The sequence below is a fragment of the Ranitomeya variabilis genome, chromosome 7 (genome assembly GCF_051348905.1).
Source record: "Ranitomeya variabilis isolate aRanVar5 chromosome 7, aRanVar5.hap1, whole genome shotgun sequence".
NCBI lineage: Eukaryota > Metazoa > Chordata > Amphibia > Anura > Dendrobatidae > Ranitomeya > Ranitomeya variabilis.
In genome coordinates, this window is record NC_135238.1 from 198222891 (window position 1) to 198232227 (window position 9337).

At 39.8% G+C, this 9337-nt stretch overlaps 1 long non-coding RNA gene across 1 annotated transcript; it reads right to left on the reverse strand.

Annotated features, from left to right (window-relative positions):
* Positions 1 to 672: 672 nt before the first annotated feature.
* On the reverse strand, positions 673 to 1387 carry LOC143785937 (uncharacterized). The gene is made up of 2 exons (XR_013218164.1): positions 1283 to 1387; positions 673 to 1036 (listed from the first exon to the last, which is right to left on the reverse strand). It is a non-coding gene; the product is annotated as an uncharacterized LOC143785937 (long non-coding RNA).
* Between the last annotated feature and the right edge of the window lie 7950 nt (positions 1388 to 9337).

Consider the following 9337-nt stretch of genomic DNA (forward strand, 5'->3'; position numbering starts at 1 on the left):
AGTGATAAAGGTGTCACTTTACGCCAATAAGATATGTAACGTATTATGTATTCAAATGTACAAGTAATATTTACTGGATATTATACTATTATGTATTCTTTTACTATTGCACAAATATACGGACAATACAGCTACTTGAATAAAAAGCACCTGAAATAACCTTTCCCTGAGACTGCGAACAGAAACATTTTTCATATCATACACTTGGCACAATGGAAAGAGCTGGCCCGCATTTTTCCAGGCAGGGTAAAGCTTAGCAAGTGAGGTGGGTGCTACACGTTCCCTGCCAAACAGATAATCATTATTTGTATAAAGCTCTAGGTGTGGCTATCCATGGAGAAAGCTGGGCTCAAAATACCATTCCGTTCAGTGCAAGGTCAGATTTCACTAACGACAATGATTGAGCCTACGCCCGTCAGCATAAAAATGCTGCATGTTATCCTTTTATTTGCTTTGATTGCATGGCATGTTTCTTCAGAGATATAGAAATCCAGTACATGAAATTTTAAGTGTCTGGGACCCACAAACTTTACAAACACAAGCCAACAAATATCGACAGTGAAGGGTAGAGTGATGATTAGTCAAGTTTTTAGCAGAAAAGAATATTATTGCCTGCCCTGCACATCATGAGAATTGCATGTACAGTTACATCCAAAAATATTTGGACAGTGACACAAGTTTTGGCATTTTACTTGTTTACAAAAACATATTCAAGATACAGTTATACAATCAATGTGGGCTTAAAGTGCTTTCATTTGAGGGTATTCACATCCTAATCGGAGTAAAGGTTTGGGAATTACAGCTCATTAATACATAACTGCCTTTTTTAAAGGGATCAAAAGTAATTGGACAGATATCTGAAAAGCTCCTGAATGGGCTGCATGGGCTATTCCATCATTAATCCATTATCAATTAAGCAGGTAAAAGGTCTGGAGATGATTCCAGGTGTGGCATTTGCATTTAGAAACTGTTGCTATCAACCCACAACATGCGATCAAATAGTCTCTCAATGGAATCGAAACAAACCATCATTAGGCTGAAAAAAAAGAAGATATCAATCAGAGAGATAGCAGAAATGTTGGGAGTGGTCAAATCAACAGTTTGAGGCGATGAGTTTCACAGAAGCAGTGATAAAAAGTAAAATACGTAGCTTTTAATTGATCCGTTAAAAAAAATACACCATGATTAAGAGAACATTAAATAAAGAAAACAAGAAATCATATAAGACAACATTATTAATTTTTACTGTGGACCTAAGAACTAACAGGTAGTTGCTACCTACCTGCCTGTTGTACCCGGCGCCGATCTACCACCACAGAGCAGTCACAGGCCGCTCCTACGGGCGAATCCGTGGCTTCTGCTGACATCACGTCAACAGAGCGACGGCTTCCCTTCTGCTCTGCTCTGTGACAAAAAATAGAAGCACAGAAAAAATGGTATAAATTGGGTATCGATGTAATCATATCAACCCCTACAGTATAATGTACATGTTAATTATAGTGCACTGTGAACTCTGCAAAAAAGAACTAAAATTTACTGTTGTCAAAAGAAAAGAAATAAAAAGTGATCAAAAAGTGGTATTCACCCACAAATGATACCAGTAAAAACTACAGCTTGTTCTGCAAAAAGCTTATACACAGCCCAATCTATGGAAAAATAAAAAAGTTAGCAGTGTAGGAATATGGTGGCTCAAAATAAATATATATATTCGGTACATATATAGTTTTAAAATAGTAGCGAAACAAAAATATATACCGTAAATTTTATATTGGCATGCTGGTATCAACATATAGAAATAAAATAACATGAGAATTATATTGAAAGGTGTTTTAAAAATAAATAAAATATAGAATAAATATTTATTGTTCTTTTTGCCTTCCAAAGAGTTAATAAAAAGTGATCAAAAAGTCACATTTACCAAAAAATAGCACCAATGAAAACTATAGCTTGGCAAACAGAAAATAATCCTTTATTCAGTTCTACTAATATATGGTAGTGAAATTTAATGCTCTCTGAATACGGCAACCCCAAAACAATTTTTAAAAAAAAACAAAAACGTATTAATTGTAAAAAATGTAATAAAAAAAAGAAATGGCGATGACAAAATGATGATACATTTTGTATCTGCCACACTAATATTTTATTTGTGCAGTATAGTAAATAGCAAAAAAAAAAGTGTAAGAAATGTTTTGCTTATGTTTGTCCTCATATAGAGTTATTAAAAGTGTGTTAATAAGTTATGTGTACTCCAAAATGTTACCACTGATAAATACAGTAGCGGCCAAAAGTTTAGCATCTTTTTGAAAAGTGGGATCACTTCTGTCTGGTTGTCGATGCCATTTTCCTGGTGATTTTAATAAACAGGAAGCAAATGGTTGTCAACTATAAGGATGAAAATTGTGTTTGACATTGTTTTATACCTGTATGTGTTAGTTTTCAATATTTGCTGGGCCAATTGTTTTACATATTTTGTCATAGGTAGTCAAATTTTGCCTACATTTTTTTTGTGTGTTTTTCGGTTAAAACATGGCAAAGACAAAGCCAAATTTATCACCAGACGTCAGGAAGCTTATTATTCTGGCAAAAGCCAAAAAGTGGTAGCTCTGGAATTCAACTGCTTTCAGAGTCAACTGTGACATATAATAAAGAAAGAAAGAGATGGTTATGGAACAGCTCATAAACCTTGAAGTGGGCAACCACAGAAAACCTCCTCCAAAGTTGATGACATTATTAAGAAAAAGCTTGAATCTGATGTCGATAAAAGTGCTGTACAGATTTTACACATTATTAGTAAAGAATAATGTAGGGTTGAATGCACAAGTTCCAGTCAAGAAGCCGTTCATCTCTGCAAAGGACAGGAACGTCCGACTTGAGATTGCCAAAGAACCCAGCCAATGAAAAGAGAAAGATTGGTGTAAGTTGTTTTGGTTGGATGAATCCAAGTTCGATCTGTTTGGTAGTGATGGCAAGCTCTATATATACTGCCCAATTGGAAAACATAATGATGTAAGATACCAAACACCTACAGTGAAGCATGGTGGTAGCAATGTCATGGTTTGGGGCTGATTTTCTACATCTGCCATTGGCCCTTTGCATAGAATTGATGGAAATATGAATGCTACCATGTACAAGGATATACTGGGAAATGTAATGTTGCCGCATGGTAAAACCAAAGTTGGCAGGGGCTGGAAATTCCAGCAAGACAATGATCCTAAGCACGCATCCAATTTAGTAACAAAAATTGGTTAGCAAAGAAAAATGTTCACCTGTTGCAATGGCCAAGCCAATCACCTGATTTAACCCCTATAGATCACCTTTGGGATGAGTTAGGGTGACGAGTTGGGGCCCGTACCCAGAGCAATAAAGATTAATTGTTTGCAGATTTGCAAATGGAATGGAGCAAGATCCCTCAGGATGTCTTGAATACCCTAGTGGCTTCCATGCCCGTCGGTGTGGTGCAGTAATTAAACAATTAATTATTTACTCTCTATGTTGGGATCAATAAATAGTAGGTGCAAAACTTTTGCCCGTCAGTTTTCTTTAATTAAATGACCAAACCTATATTCTAAAGCATTTTGGTTAAAATTAAGGTCTTGCATGATGATAACTTTATGCACTTTCAACATTGCATCACAACAAACAGACAGAAGTAATCACACACTTAAAGGGAACCTGTCACCCCCCCACCCCAGTCGTTTCAAACTAAAAGAGCCACCTTGTGCAGCAGTAATGCTGCATTCTGACAAGGTGGCTCTTTTAGTTCTGGGTGCTGTAACTAGAGAAATAATCAGTTTTATAATTTGTCTGAAATACCTGGTCTTCAGTCAAGTAGGCCGGCGTTTCCCCCCTGCTTCAGACAGCACACAGCTGTCACTCACATCTTCTTGGCGCCGCCTCCTCCTCACCGCTGTTTTCAAAATAGCCGGCGCCTGCGCTCTTTTCCCCTGCCTGGTGCAGGCGCAGTGAGCGCTGCCCGTCTTTCCTCATATGCAGCCCAGCTGACTGCGCCTGCGCGGACGCCCTGCCTGTGATTCCCAGCCCCGCAATGTGAATAAATCATAAGTCACTGCGGGTCTGGGATTCACAAGCAGGGCGGCCGCGCAGGCGCAGTCAGCTGGGCTGCATATGAGGGCAGACGGGCAGCGCTCACTGCGCCTGCACCAGGCAGGGGAAAAGAGCGCAGGCGCCGGCTATTTTGAAAACAGCGGTGAGGAGGAGGCGGCGCCCGGCGCCAAGAAGATGTGAGTGACAGCTGTGTGGCGCCTAAAGCAGGGGGGAAACGCCGGCCAACTTGACTGAAGACCAGGTATTTCAGACAAATTATAAAACTGATTATTTCTCTAGTTACAGCACCCAGAACTAAAAGAGCCACCTTGTCAGAATGCAGCATTACTGCTGCACAAGGTGGCACTTTTAGTTTGAAACGACTGGGGGGGTGGGTGACAGGTTCCCTTTAAAAAAAAAGCAAAATTTTAGGTTGCCACTCTACATCTCGTTTCACTGCCATCCCCTTTCCCCAAAAAAAGCCCGCATATGTATATGTCATGAAAAACAGAGAAAAAGTTATGGCTACTAAAATGTGACAATAGAAAAGTGAAGAACAAAATGATCAGACATAAAAACCAAAAAGTGGCTGTGACAGCAGGAGGTTAAAATGTTTATTATAACTCTGTAATTTCCATAATTCCATGAGTTTTAGTACTTGATGTTGCAATTTTAACGTTGAATAGTGTATATAAAGCCTAAGGGCAAATACGTGTTAACTTTGGTGCTAAAGTTCCTAGAAAGTTGGTAAAATTCATACGTAATTATTTACTACCAAGCAACTTCTGCTACAACAGAATATTAAGAAGTAAAATATAACATATGTAACCATTAACTGTTTAGCTGTTGACTGTTTTCTGCTGTATCCAATGGTTTTCTAATTCTTTCAATAAATGCCAGTAGACTTTTAAACCACAAAGGAAAACTACCGTAGATGGTTTTTTTGGCCCCACGTTGGAATTATTATTATTATTTATTATTATAGCGCCATTTATTCCATGGCGCTTTACATGTGAGGAGGGGTATACATAATAAAAACAAGTACAATATTCTTGAACAATACAAGTCACGACTGGTACAGGAGGAGAGAGGACCCTGCCCACGAGGGCTCACAATCTACAAGGGATGGGTGAGGATACAGTAGGTGAGGATAGAGCTGGTCGTGCAGTGGATTGGTCAATCGGTGGTTACTGCAGGTTGTAGGCTTGTAGGAAGAGGTGGGTCTTCAGGTTCTTTTTTAAGGTTTCGATGGTAGGCGAGAGTCTGATGTGTTGTGGTAGAGAGTGCAATTAGAGTTCCTTTCAGAGGATCCCCCTCCTTTAGCTCAGTTTACACTGTTAGGGTACCGTCACACAGTGCCATTTTGATCGCTACGACGGTACGATTCGTGACGTTCTAGCGATATCGTTACGATATCGCAGTGTCTGACACGCAGCAGCGATCAGGGACCCTGCTGAGAATCGTACGTCGTAGCAGATCGTATGGAACTTTCTTTCGTCGCTTGATCACCCGCTGACATCGCTGGATCGTTGTGTGTGACAGCGATCCAGCGATGTGTTCGCTTGTAACCAGGGTAAACATCGGGTAACTAAGCGCAGGGCCGCGCTTAGTAACCCGATGTTTACCATGGTTACCAGCGTAAACGTAAAAAAAACAAACAGTACATACTCACATTCCGGTGTCTGTCCTCCGGCGTCTCAGCTTCTCTGCAGTGTGAGCGCCGGCCGGAAAGCGAGCACAGCGGTGATGTCTGACGTCACCGCTCTGCTTTCCGGCTATGGCGCTTACACAGTGGAGAGAAGCAGAACGCCGGGGGACAGACACCGGAATGTAAGTATGTACTGTTTGTTTTTTTTACGTTTACGCTGGTAACCAGGGTAAACATCGGGTTACTAAGCGCTGCCCTGCGCTTAGTTACCCGATGTTTACCCTGGTTACCGGGGACTTCGGCATCGCTCCAGCGCCGTGATTGCAACGTGTGACCGCAGTCTACGACGCTGGAGCGATATTCATACAATCGCTGCGACGTCACGGATCGTGCCGTCGTAGCGATTAAAATGGTACTGTGTGACAGTACCCTAAGACCTCTTGACAAGGCAAAAACAAAACTTTTTAAAATAATGATCTTGAGTGTTTTGTGTTGTGATCATTATTTTATAATAATTATCTAATGGCTAGATTACACTTTAACTATTCTGAATTAATAAAAGGGTCAAGTTTAATAATTGACTTGCTGGTTATTTGTTGATGCAGTTTCCTGATACTGCCTGCATTGGAATGTAGTAGATATTACATTCTGCCAAATGACAAAGGACGAGCGCTGAGTTAATAACATGAACTGATTGTACGTTCCCGAGTCCATACTAAAAGCTGAGCTTTACCTGTTTAATTATTAGTCTGAATGATAAAAGTGCTCCCATTTCAAGTTTATTCTAGGAATGTTATTTTTACTATAGATCATAGCTTGAGCTATGTTTCGCTCTGGCCGAAGCTTAGGCAAAACAAGTGTCAGGTGTGCACCTGTGCGTGGGTATGTGTCCTATATGCAATATGGTTATCTGTCCATAGCTATTTGCTTCTTTTCTGTCTGCTGGGATGTCCACGGCTTACATTGATTCTTTAATTATACCTCCTGTGAAGAATATTGGAGATATAATTTCATGTCAACCTTTTGTATTCTATTTTGCATGGGATTATAAAAACTCCATCCTTTCTGCATTTGTATTAGGACACTTTGCTCAGCAGGAGGGCCCAGGCTTCTCAGCTTCAGAGAAGAAATTCACACCCCACCAGCTGGCTAATATAAAGCTCCTACAGGAAGACCTCTGTAGATACCATGCGGTCTAACTGCTTTTGTTGACTAAGCTTTGATTTCATAAAGAAAATATGGACTTATCGTACGTCCTGGCCACACACCGGTTACATTTTCAAGATCTCTGGAATGGACCGAACACCTTCCAGGGTCTCGATCCATTCTAGCACCATAGGGTGGGCAGATACGTAGAATGGCTAGTAGGAACCAGGTAGCAAAGCTGTGTTTGGTTTCAACTCAGGGGCCCGGCCGGATCAGATGGTGCCAAAACCTCCTCCCTAGGACCATCCATTAAGGAGTTATGACCCATCTTAGATTTTGGAGTTTTTAGCTGTTCGAGGCAAAGGGAGGGGATTTAGGTTCAGCCAAGAGGGCAGGAGGGGAGTGACCCAAAGGGGATAAAGGCTAGTGTAAGGCCATGTGGTCTCTCTGTTATGCTTGTGGTTCACTTCAAAAGTGGGAGCCATGTCGACAAACTTGCTGCAAAGGAACTAGAAGCCAGCTGGAAGTCCATGCCCCCTGCGGCCCAGCACACACATGGTTGAACATCAAACCCATCATTGACATGATCCATCTGCCTATATCTTTTGTGCTACCACTATTTGTATTTGCATATCTGACCATTGTATATGTATAACCATTGTGTATATAGTGTATTGTCTACTGTGACCTTAAGGTGATTAAATATATCATTTAACCTTTGGCTTCTCAGTATCATTATTCAGTTGCCACCTGACAGGAGCACAGCGAACCGTATCCTACCTGACGGCATCTGCGGCTGTTGTACCAGAATTTCCCTCTCTAATCCTTTCTGCTCCCCTTTCTGGTATTAAGGGGAAAAGTCTTTAACAGATGGTTTGTAAATGGATTCTTGCTGAGCAGCAGTTGAAAGCAGTTTCTTAGGCAGCTTGAACTAAGCAGTTAAAACAGCATCCAAGAATGGTGTCTGGAAATTAGGAGGCAAAATATGGTGAAGTATGGTTGATATATACTTGATATTACAAAAATTCATAACTTTGCGAAGACTAATCAATAATTAAATTAGGAAAAGATTGAATCATTCTTTAATCTAATCTAGGGCAATTCTTTTTTTTATGTTCTACACTATAAGGAGGGCTTATTATGAATAATATTGCAATAATCCCCAGCATATCCAGTTCAAACTACTAACTGTCTCCTCCATATATCTCCGAAATAGCCTCCCGATATCTTCCTACACATAATCTCTGGTACTTCAAAGATCTCCATCTCTCCTCCACACTTGTATGTTCCTCACCCAATCACCTCCAAGACTTCTCCTGAGTATCCTCCATCTTCTGGAACTCTGTGTTCGATTATCCGCCACACTCGGAACTTTCACACGGAACTTGAAAACCCATCTCTTCAAGAAAGCTTACAGACTGCAATAACCCCACTACCATCTCATGACCACCAGAAGTGCTGAAAACTCCCAACCTACTGTCTCCTCCCCCATTATCTTGTAAAATGTAAGCCTGAAAGGGCAGGGCCCTCTTCTTCCTGGACCAGCCTGTCATTGTTAGTTTATTTATTTTAATTTATATTTGTATTACGCATTTAAACCTTTCTCATCTACAGCTCCATGGCATTAATGATGCTCTAAGAATTATTATTATTATTATTAATAATAATAATAATAATAATAATAATAAAGACTGCCAACTTTGTATCTGGGTATTGCTTTGCGGTATCATATGGGAACTGTGGCTTACTTTTATTTGGGCAGTGATAACTATATTATCTTTTCACTATATGGTTGTTTTATTCAGTGCTTCTTGATGATACTATAGGAGCATATTGACAGTATAATGTAAGCTCTGCACAATATACATTTACTTAGTGTCCCATTAAACTAAGCTTTGATTTGCTGTTAGTTCAGATCTGTGACTAGGAAGGTGAGAGTCTAACAATCCCACTACATATTTGTATAGCTTTTTAATAAGAGGTCAATAATTGCAGGAATTATATATAAAGTACTTAATTCTCACATTTCTCCCTTTCCCTGGAGAGAAGCTGTTGATGGTGCAGATGAGAGCAGCTTTTAGATATTTTATATCTCATTGCTTTCTCTCCCTTATTACGTGAATTGCTCCCACTTGTACAAAGGTAATAGTGATATATCAGGGAATTGCTCTGAACACAATAAGATATATCAATGGTCCGTAAGAGTCTTGTGCTAATGCCAACATTACTATATTGAAATCTAATCCTGTCCTGTAGCCAAGGACTGGCACTGGACTGAAGCCTTCAGATAAAGTAATTGGATTGCTTTTTGGCAGAGAAATTGTTTGTAACAATGCAGATTTATTTGGTTGCCATGATTTTTAAGAATTGATAGATTCTATTCCAATCTATAAAATTTTCTCTCTATATATTTTGCAATCTCGATTTGATCAAGACTACTTTTGGCAACATAAACTTATCATATAAACTGAAAATTACAACACATTGTTTGCTTTACGA